The sequence below is a fragment of the Corvus hawaiiensis genome, chromosome 26 (genome assembly GCF_020740725.1).
Source record: "Corvus hawaiiensis isolate bCorHaw1 chromosome 26, bCorHaw1.pri.cur, whole genome shotgun sequence".
NCBI classification, from domain to species: Eukaryota; Metazoa; Chordata; class Aves; order Passeriformes; family Corvidae; genus Corvus; species Corvus hawaiiensis.
Window position 1 is genome coordinate 19,307,527 of NC_063238.1, and position 10,043 is coordinate 19,317,569.

Consider the following 10,043-nt stretch of genomic DNA (forward strand, 5'->3'; position numbering starts at 1 on the left):
TCATCCCCAGTCCAGACCTCCAGACAGCTTTGCACAGAGCTGATCTCTGAAGAGCCGCAACCCTTTAACTTGATATTCCTTCTGAGATATAATGGGATACTGAGACAGCCTAGAAACAGTGCAGAGGCATGAGGGACACTACCACAGTCTGCTCTGACCAAGTAAGGTCTTTTTTTGATAGACCAGCTTTGGAGAGTTGCTGTCCTATAAGCAGTGAGTTGGAGGGAGGGGACGGAACAGCTTACAAAAATCTTCCTCCAGTAATGGGGAAACATGGTGCTGTACTGGTAATGCTGACTAAGTTCCTTTTGGGATTAGTCATTTTAGTCATTAGGGCTACCTGGGTACTCTGAAGCACTGAAACTACCTTTCTCCTTCCAGCAGTATCCTTGAGATACTACATTGAGTTATGATGGTTTGATGGTCAAGATGACTGGCTGACAGGACATTGACAAATGCAGTAGGTAGTACAGTAAGGATGAGAGATGCAAAGAGCTGGGAAACCCAGGAATCTCCATGTGTTAAGTGATCAACATGACTAGGACAATAGTATGTTAAGACTCACCTATAGCATGAGCATAAAAAAATAACAGGATAATGCAGAAAACAGCAAAATGCCAATGGGGATGGATAACCCATCAGGATGAGAGAGGGATGTTTAGTTAAAAGCTGACATGTTGTGAGAGGGATTTCAGTAGATTGGGTGGCTGAAATCTTGTATGCATTATGGAACAAGATGTGGACATAGTGATTAAGTAATCATGAGACCTTATACTTGATTCCTTCCATCTTTCCATTCTCCTGTTTCTCCACCTGTTATGTGCAGCCCTCTCTTCTTGGCACTGCTGTTTGCTTATGAGTTCTTCAAGAAATGCACCAGGTTGGCCTGTGTTTTGTTAGCTACTGAACAAAGCAGCAGCTACAAGAAAAGACACAAGAAACTGACTATTAATCTCTTCCATTCGAAATATTCGTATTAATGAAAAATGTTTAGAATAGTTTTGCAGTCACAAATACCATTATACTTGCAAAAGGACTGAAGAAATTTTAATATTTCCTTATAATCAGGCTCTGTGTTTCACCATGTAAAAAAGAAAAAAAAATTGTGACTGGGCCGATTTCCTATCTAGGAACCACTTTTGAGGGATGGCTTTCTCAGAGATGGAGACTTCAGTGGGAGCCATACCATGAAACTTTTATAATCTGCCTACATTTTGTCATGAAAATAAAAATCTGAACCTAACACATTTCCATAAAGTAGCAATAATGACCAGAAAAGAGAGAATTCATGAGGCTTATTTTTACAAGGATCAAGGTCATGGCAGAGCTCTGGCCTTGACAAACGGAAGCACAGTGAATCAAGCCTGGGATTATTCTTTGTACTTGGAAAAGACAATGGAGTGCCAGTGACGCAAGGACACTGGAAGGAGACAAAGGTGGAACTTGCATTTCCTTCATTTTTAGATAGAAGATGTCTGTGCCAGTGAGGCAACTTCTTCTACACCAAGCATATTGAATTACCCTGTCCAGTGCAGAATTTCAGCTTCCAGCAAGCCTGCAGGAAAAGAAACCAAGTACTGAACTTGTTTCAACAGACCTCTGACTTGCATCTGATGTTGATTTGCTCCTTGCTGCTTACCATTTTCCAATGGCACATCACATCTTGTTCCTTTTCCCTGACCCAAAAGACTGTAGCTGCATGGGAGCGAAGAATTTAGCATTGTTTGGGGCCAGCTCAACCTTGTTCATCTGACTGTTCAGACTTTTTAACTAACAGGATCTGCAATGTTTACATTTTCAAAAGTTCTCAGAATAAAATATTTTACATAGGTCATATGTGGCCAGGAGGATTTAAAAGAAGTCTCACATGAACTTTTGCTGCTTCTCCCCATAGCTGTAAAATTGAATGCAGATGCTTGGACATGCTGACCTCTCATTATGCTAACATCTACAAAATCAGTATTGGCTACAGAGCATTTATGCATCTTTGTGTGTTCTTTATAACACAGTATATCAAGGTGAATGGGTTTCTAAGTTCTCTGCTGCACTTGATATGATCCTTCTGCACAGGCATAAAAGTAGCAGACATTTCCGTGCAAAAATAATCACTTACATAACTAACTGCACACCATATTTTTATGATTAATGAATAACCAAGCCAGCATTCATATTTAATCCCACTGGACTCTGCTTATGCAAAACTAAATCGGAAACTGGTCTTTTCAATTCAAGAAGCTATTAATTTCCATTGAAAGAGGAAGCACTGGAAAAGATTTAAAAATGTAGATATATACAGGATATGATCCATAACCCAATGAAGCCCATGCAAATTGTCCCAGTGATTCTAGAGGGCTTTTTGCAAGGACAAAATTCTTCCTATTTTCAGAAATTATATGTATGGTGATAAGTATATATGCAGATTGATTAATGAATTACTTTACTGAGAAGCCCAAGCCTTGTCGTTCATTTTTACTAGAGCTACATGAGCCAGATCCATATCTGGCAGAAATCAGGAAAGCTACACTGAAGCCAGCTGGAAGCTTGACCCCGTATCTAAGTGATGATGATTTTCTTTGAAAACATTTGTTGTTCAAATGCTTTTAATTAATTTTTTTTTTTATAGGTGGCTTTTCTGAGACTTCTTAACTTTGACTACCAGATTTCTCTCTTCATTCTCAGGAAAGCACCTAATGGTAATAGCCCAAGGGTTTCTCAAGATGTGTGGAAATCAAACATGCCAATTATAACTTACAGTATCCCCCAAATAAATAACAGGGCAAGTAATTCTCAGTCAGAAACCACAAAAATTTAGGCACCGTGTGAAGCATCACAAACTTGATTTTGTTGAGCTGAGATCAAAAGAGATGCAAAAGTAAGAACTTTCAAATGAACATGTCCTACACGAACAACACAAAAGCTCCACAAGGACCACAGAGGTTGTTTACTTAGCTATTCTCAGTCCATCATCAGAAGTCATATCAAAGGCAGAGACTGTTTTGTCACCTCTCTTCTGAAAGGCCACATTCTTGTGTGATCCTGAGGTGTGGCTGGATTTGCCTTATGAATTTCTTCTTTCCTATTAGATCCTTGGTGACTATTAGCAGCACAGTCATTCCTGAAAGATGTGGAAGGAAATTCTGGTCTTTGGCTGTAGTTGCTCATATGGTTCTGCTTTTCCATAGGGAACCATAAGAGTAAGAAGCATTTTGAAGCAAGTGATTCCCGAGATTTTAATTATAACCATTTCGTGACACAGAGAAGGTCTCTCTTACTCTTCTACACTGTAACTGTAAAATACATATCTGAAAAATATCATAACTGGAAGTTTCATAAGGGAAAAAGTATGAAGGTTATGTTAATTCTGAAAAGGGGCAAACACCTGTACCTGTACAGAGAATAGCATAGCATAGCATAGCATAGCATATCCTCCTGTTGTCAGTCTTACTTGTGACAGGTATACAAACCAGATTATAGATAAGGGCTAGTGCTTTATAAAGTGATCCTAGGAACCCAAAACCTTGGAAGTTTTTTCTTTTTAAATCTTTGATCCAGGTACTCAAATAAGATCCCCAAACTTACTCCTGTCACATAAACCAGGCAGAGAAGCTGGAACAGTGTTGGTACCTGGTTTGGGCTGTAGCAGAATTTGCAGAAGTAGTGTTGGGCTCTAGAATGCAGCTCGAAGATGTGTGCAACTGCCACCAAGTATGGCTACCTATGAGTGGAGGAACATGTATTCAGAATATTTGGCTAATACTACAGAATAACTTACTGCTTACATTTTCTTTACCTACATTTCAATCAGTATTTGTATTTTTTAAAAATGACAAAGAAAATGCAGCATTGTAATGCACTCTCTGTCTTAAGCTGCCCTTGGATTATGTGGTTATTATGGTAAACCACTACTGGCACAGGAAATACATTATGTAAATAGTGAAGTACATGAGCCTTTACTGTTTTTTACAGACAGTATTATACAGAAATATATTTTTCAAGCACAAGACAGAATTGTCCAAAATAATTTTGAGGATTTAAAATATATTTTGATAGAAACTGAAAATTAATGAGTCACTTGTGAATTTAGATTGCAGCATAATCAAAGCCTTAACCTTCTGACAGGTGAAGCTAGTGCCTAATTAATCCCTTTCTAATCTACTTTATATCTTTGCAGTCTCATGTGTAGCTTTCCTAGAAGCAGCATAATGACAAAGCAATGCTCAACAACAGTTTTGTTAGCATTAGAAGGCCCAAAGTCTATGCAACCACGCTTTGCCATGTCTTCCCACCCTGTAAGATCCTCAGAGCCATCAGAACATTTCATTCTTTACTTTGCAGCTCCCTTCCTTCAAAAACTAAATGGATGCCCAGCACAGACCTCATGGGTGGCACTAGCCTGACTCCAACCCAGCCATTCCCAAGGGCTGGGAGCATGATAGCCTGTGGCTCCAGATATGAGGAAACAGCTTTTTTGTTTGAAGGAATACAAGACCATGTTCATGCTACATATGCATGAAAGGTTGTACTGGGTTGTCAGTGTATCAGTACCACCAGAAGTAGTGCCTGATGTAGGTGGGATCTGTTTGATGATCTGTTCAATTCTATAAACCAACTATAGCCAAGAAGAAAACAAGTGAAATCATGCAGCATTCTTGTATTTAGCCTCAGCTTTCCCAAGATAATGCCTAACTGTGGATTGTCTTGCATTTTGATGGTAAGTAACTGCCTAACTAGGAGATTTAAAAGAGCCTTAAGGATGACCTAACTCATACCAGTAGAAAGCAGCTTGGGGAGGACCTAACTCATGCCAGGAAAAGCAGCTCCTCTTGTCCACCTGCCACAATCCCGTAATACCTTTACACTGGCAGCATGTGAGGTGTTGTGCAGTTACTCCTACAGCCAAAGCTACTCCTGCCACAAGGAGACCTTCAGCTGTTGCCTTGAGTTCTCTCCATGGCACAGACTGACGGGATGGGCTGCAGATCACTGGACCCAGTGCTCTCTCTGAGAGCTTGATCCAGTGTTTACTAACATCAGTGTTCATCCTTGATTTTCAGTGAGCTTCAGTGGGATTTTTAGGGGCTTATGTTGCTATATGACAGACTGGATTTTTATTTTCTTTTTGTTTGGATTTACCTCCTGTTCCACTGTTTGGATAATGTATATTTGCATGCAATTTCAAGCAAATTCAGCAGTTTAATTGTTTAGCAAGGAATTATCTTGGATGTTAGTGCTACTAATAGTGGTGGTAGTTACTAAAGCTTTCAGAGACTCGCCTTGTGAGATGTTTTACTGGAAGACAGCTGGAAATTTAGAATCCTTATTTAGAAGGTTTGCCTGCCTCTCTGGAGGATTTTAGAGCTCCTTTTGAGTATTTAGGACTTTCACTTCACTTCCTGGAGAACTCAGACTGTGTCTAGTTTACAGGGCAGTATGCATGCTTTGGCCAAGCATTAGCTCCGCAGTGGGAGAGATCTGGGTGTATGTCAGTGGTCCCTGTTCCCATAGTCCTCACTTCCTGAGCACTGACTTTGTTTTGTTGCAAAGAAACTTGAGCTGACAGCTGAAAGGAAAAATAGCACGCCCACAGGTCCTGCCATCCTGGTGAAGGGGGGAGCAGGGCTGTGGGGTGCACCCTGGGGCGCACCTGCCCTGCAGTCCAGGCTCATCTATAGGGCACTGTTCTACTTGGGGGAAAAGCTGATTGTGTGACCAAAGTTGTGGAATTTAGGGGTGCATTAGATGTGATGGGATCCCTGTTGAATGGTTTGGTGGGTCAATCCCCTGTGGACAGAATGAGAGATCAATCTTCCTCTCTATTTTCTTTGCATCAGCTCAACTGAACTCAGTGCTCTTTAAGAAGAGCATGCATCATGAGGAACACAACCTGTGTCCCAGAGTTGTTATGTAGGATGATCACATACTGTTAATTTGTAACTAGGAAATGCAGTGTTCTTCATAAAGGTTGCATTAAAGGCTTAAACCATAGTTTTTCTTGTTCGGGTTCACAGCACAGGCCTATCCTATCCAATCTGTGTGCTGCAACATAACATGTGCTTGAAAAAGTATTCATTTTAGCAAAGTTACAGAATATGAAGTTGTTTAATAAGTAGCTTCAACCTTTTGTAAGTAATGGAAAAACTTGTGTTATCTCATTCCAAATTCTTTTATTACAGTTATAGGTCAACCCACACAACTTCAAAGCCATAAAATTACATGGTGAGAGTCTCAAAGGGTAATATGGAAAAAACAATAAATAAAGCAAACAATATTATAAGGTGAACAGGTTCATCTTCCAACTGTGCTGAACTCAAAACTAGCTCAGCAAAAGTGACATAAGTGCCATTGTAACAAAAATTTCAGTCACTGCGTGCTGCTGCACAGTATTGTGAGCTCTTGGTATGGACAAAAATCTGTGTGATCAATTATTACTGCACCTAGAAGTCTACAGAAGCAGGCATGTTTACTGCTTACTTTTTCCACACAAATACCATAACTGTAGTTCAGCTGTAAAGTCCATTCTTATGCACAGCTCTCACTAAAGATCAGTGGCTGGTAATCCTGTATATCAAAGGGAGAATAACTCTTCTATATGCTTTTTATCTCCCAAATTATATGCGCTCTTTTTACATAGATTGTTGCATTCTTCTATTTTTAACTTTTAGCTACGTTTCATATTCCACCATCTTATCATCTTTCGTATCTACAGATTAAAATACGTGTGTGGTTTTATCAAGAATATAGAATATTTCACTGTGAAAGCAGATTTTAGAACACTGTTTTCCATCCCCCTGATCTATTTTTTTTTTAAAAAGTTCTTTAGATATTTAAATAATTTACTTTGTAGATGAGTTCAAAATTAGAAAAGAGAAATTGGAAAAGGAATCTCTTTTTTAATTCTCTTAGGCATATTACTTCTGAAGGGAATTCACAGCTTCTTCTAAGTGTCTCCTGGAAATGACTGCAGCATCTGATAAGCAGAGCGGCTTCTTGGAACCTGGTAAATGATACATTAAAAAGCATTTATTTTGTTTTATTTCAGAATTCGATCCATTCTACATGCCTGCACTCAAGTTCAAGATTAGAAGCTTTCCTTCCAACAATTCATAACATAACCACTTATCAAAATTGTCCAAGGTTTGCAGTAAAATCATGATTAGAAGGTTTGATATAAAAGCTGGACCCCTTTCTGAGCAAAGATCAGGGCCTCACCTCATGATTGTGGAAAGAAATGACATTTACAACAGCCAGAGAATGGAAAATGTTAGCAAGTTAAAGCAAACAGAAGCTAAACATTAGGCTTTCACAACACAACAGTGCAGTGTGTCCAACCTGTTATCAGTTTACAGCTTTAGCCTCACAGTCCTCTTTCCAAACTCACAAAGTTCTTTGTTACTTTTTGATTGAGATCGACCTGGATTGCACGGCCATTCCCACCGTGCCTCGTGCGGCACCGCTGCTGTGGGAGCCAGCAGAATCGCAGGGGCTGTTCAGACCAACCTGCTGCATTATTTCTCATCAGTGAATGTGAGTATTTAGTACCTTCTGTGGAAAGATTTTGAGGAGCTTGCTTTCTCTTCTCAACCAAGGACTAGCTGTGGCCACCAGCAGGGCTTCCAGGTCGACCAACTGGAAGCAACGTAGATCCGGAAAAGTTCATCCTATATTTAAATAGCTCCAAACTAAGCAAAACAATGATATTTTGCACTCAACCATGCAGGAAAAATGTATCATTCATACTTCAGTTGGTCTCTGTACTTTCAGGGCACAAACCTAACTTGCCCAGATGTTTTTGTCTTGGTCTCACCAACTGCAACACAAGACTGACCTCAGGTCCAGGTTTCTAGTCCCACGTCCATTTGTGCGAGAAGCATAGGGACACTTCCAGAAAGGCTCTTGTCTTCCACAGTCCCACCAGCAGGATTTTTACACAGGTTTTCTTTGTGATTAGCCATTAGCTGTAGTAGGGCTCTTCACCTGCAGCATGGGAATTCCACATACTCAGATGTTTGGGCTGTCTCTCAGATGCCAGTTTGTCTTCAGTGAACCTATCCCAGACTTGCTGGGAATGAGAATAATAGCCAGAGGTTTCCCACAACTTTTCAGCAACGTCTCACTGGCTGTATCAGTCACTCAGTTTCAGAATGACTATTTTGAAATGTCTGTCCCTCTGCTTCTCAGCCTGGAGGAAGGTAAGGGAGTACTTGGCTCTGTGCCATGGAAAAGCATGGAAAAGACAAAAGCAACTGATAAAAGCTGCACTCTTAAAATGAGATCCTCTTCAGCCTGAAACAATATGTGAATCTGTGCCCAGAACGGACAGAGGAAAATGTCCCAAAAACCCACAAGAAACTGAATAAACCAACTGAGAAGTAGTGGGACTTGTAAGCTTTAACACCAGCATCACTGCAGCCTGACAGAGCCTGAGTTAGACCTGAAGGAGGACCCAAGAAGGGATTATTCTTCTCCCTCCACCTGTATGGGGGGCGACTTTATCCAGCCATGTGTGAAGATGAATTACTCCTGTTCTGGTGCAGACAGCTCCAGTAGCTTCTCTTGAAGTCATTCTGATGACTAAAGGACAGACATACCAGAAAGTAAATATTTGTTCTGGTGCTGAGCTCCATTAAATCCTGAGCTGCATTTACCTCATGGAGCATATGCTTGACTGACCAAAATCTTGCACCGTGGGTACCTCACATACTTTAGAGCAGGCTTATTCTGATTTTCCATTCAAAACTTTATTGTTCCCTTTATTTCATGAATACCCTATATGCCTTTTGGGCTGACACTTTTCGTCTTCTCTCACTAAATATTCTCTAGGGTACAAATAAGTGGAGGAATAAGGAGCGTTTTGCAATGGCTGCTCTTCAGATTCTGAGACACTTAGAGCCTTTATCTTTGAGAAAAGTTTTCTAACTTCAGTGAGCTTTTCCAGCACTGTTTCTAAAGACTTAGAACAATCTCTTTCACCATACATTTTCCATTGACAAGCCAAGTTCATGGAGTGGGATTAATATTTGATCTTTATAATTAATGTTTCAAGCAACCTGAAGATGTATTTTCAAGTACTGCAAGCCGCATCTCTTCCCTGGATGCCAGGGCAGGACTTTTTTTAGCTCACAATGCACATGTGTGTGTCTGGCTTGTTGATGCTTTGCATGTTGATATAAAAGCCATAATACTTCTCCAGTTTCTTACACAGGACTCATATTCTTCCCTTTTGCTACATGTACAGCTTCAAGGTCATTTGTTCCCAAGACTAATGTACAAAACAGATACAATTCAAGAAAGTGGGAGGAGGCTTTGATTTCACAGGAGGCATAGTGGGCAGGCTGGATTCTTTAGGCAACAAAGTCGGCGGAAGCTTTCTCCATGGTCACTTCTTCATGGGGAGAACACCGGTAATTGCAATTGATGATCTCCTCTCTCTCCATATCATTAAAAGACAGTAAAGCACAAGCAAACAGCAATAGAGTGCTCCTAAACTGTTGGCAACCAGAAAGTATCTGGAACTTGCAAGTTGAAGACATGGCCCAGGAAATCCCACCAGAGGTGACCCCCATGGAGCAGCCCGAGCTCATGCAGGATCTTTGCACTGAGCTAAGTCAATGCCCAATGTGATTTTCTGTTCTTTGAACCAGAGTTGTTAACAAATGCTAGAAAACAAGTAAAAATGTAGCACTTCGCAGCTTGTTTTTTCAAGCGGATCTTTCTTTCCCCTAAGAGGAGGAAAGTTTGGCAAGAGAATAATACGTATTGTTTAGTCAGATTGCCTGATAAAGGCAACACAGTTTAGAGATTTATATCTGGCTCCAAAGTCTCTATTTAGGCACCTGTGAAAACACTGTATGACTTTCCAAATCTCAAATGCACACAAATCCTATAAAGACAGTGGAAGCAGCAGATACTCACCATCATTTCCTGAAGGCTTTTTCCTGAAGGTAGAAAATATTATCATCCTCATCAATTTTAGGATCTTTTGTGGTGTGTACTGTAGCTCAAGATGGAAGAAAGTTAATTTCTTCCTAAACTTCCTAAGTGCA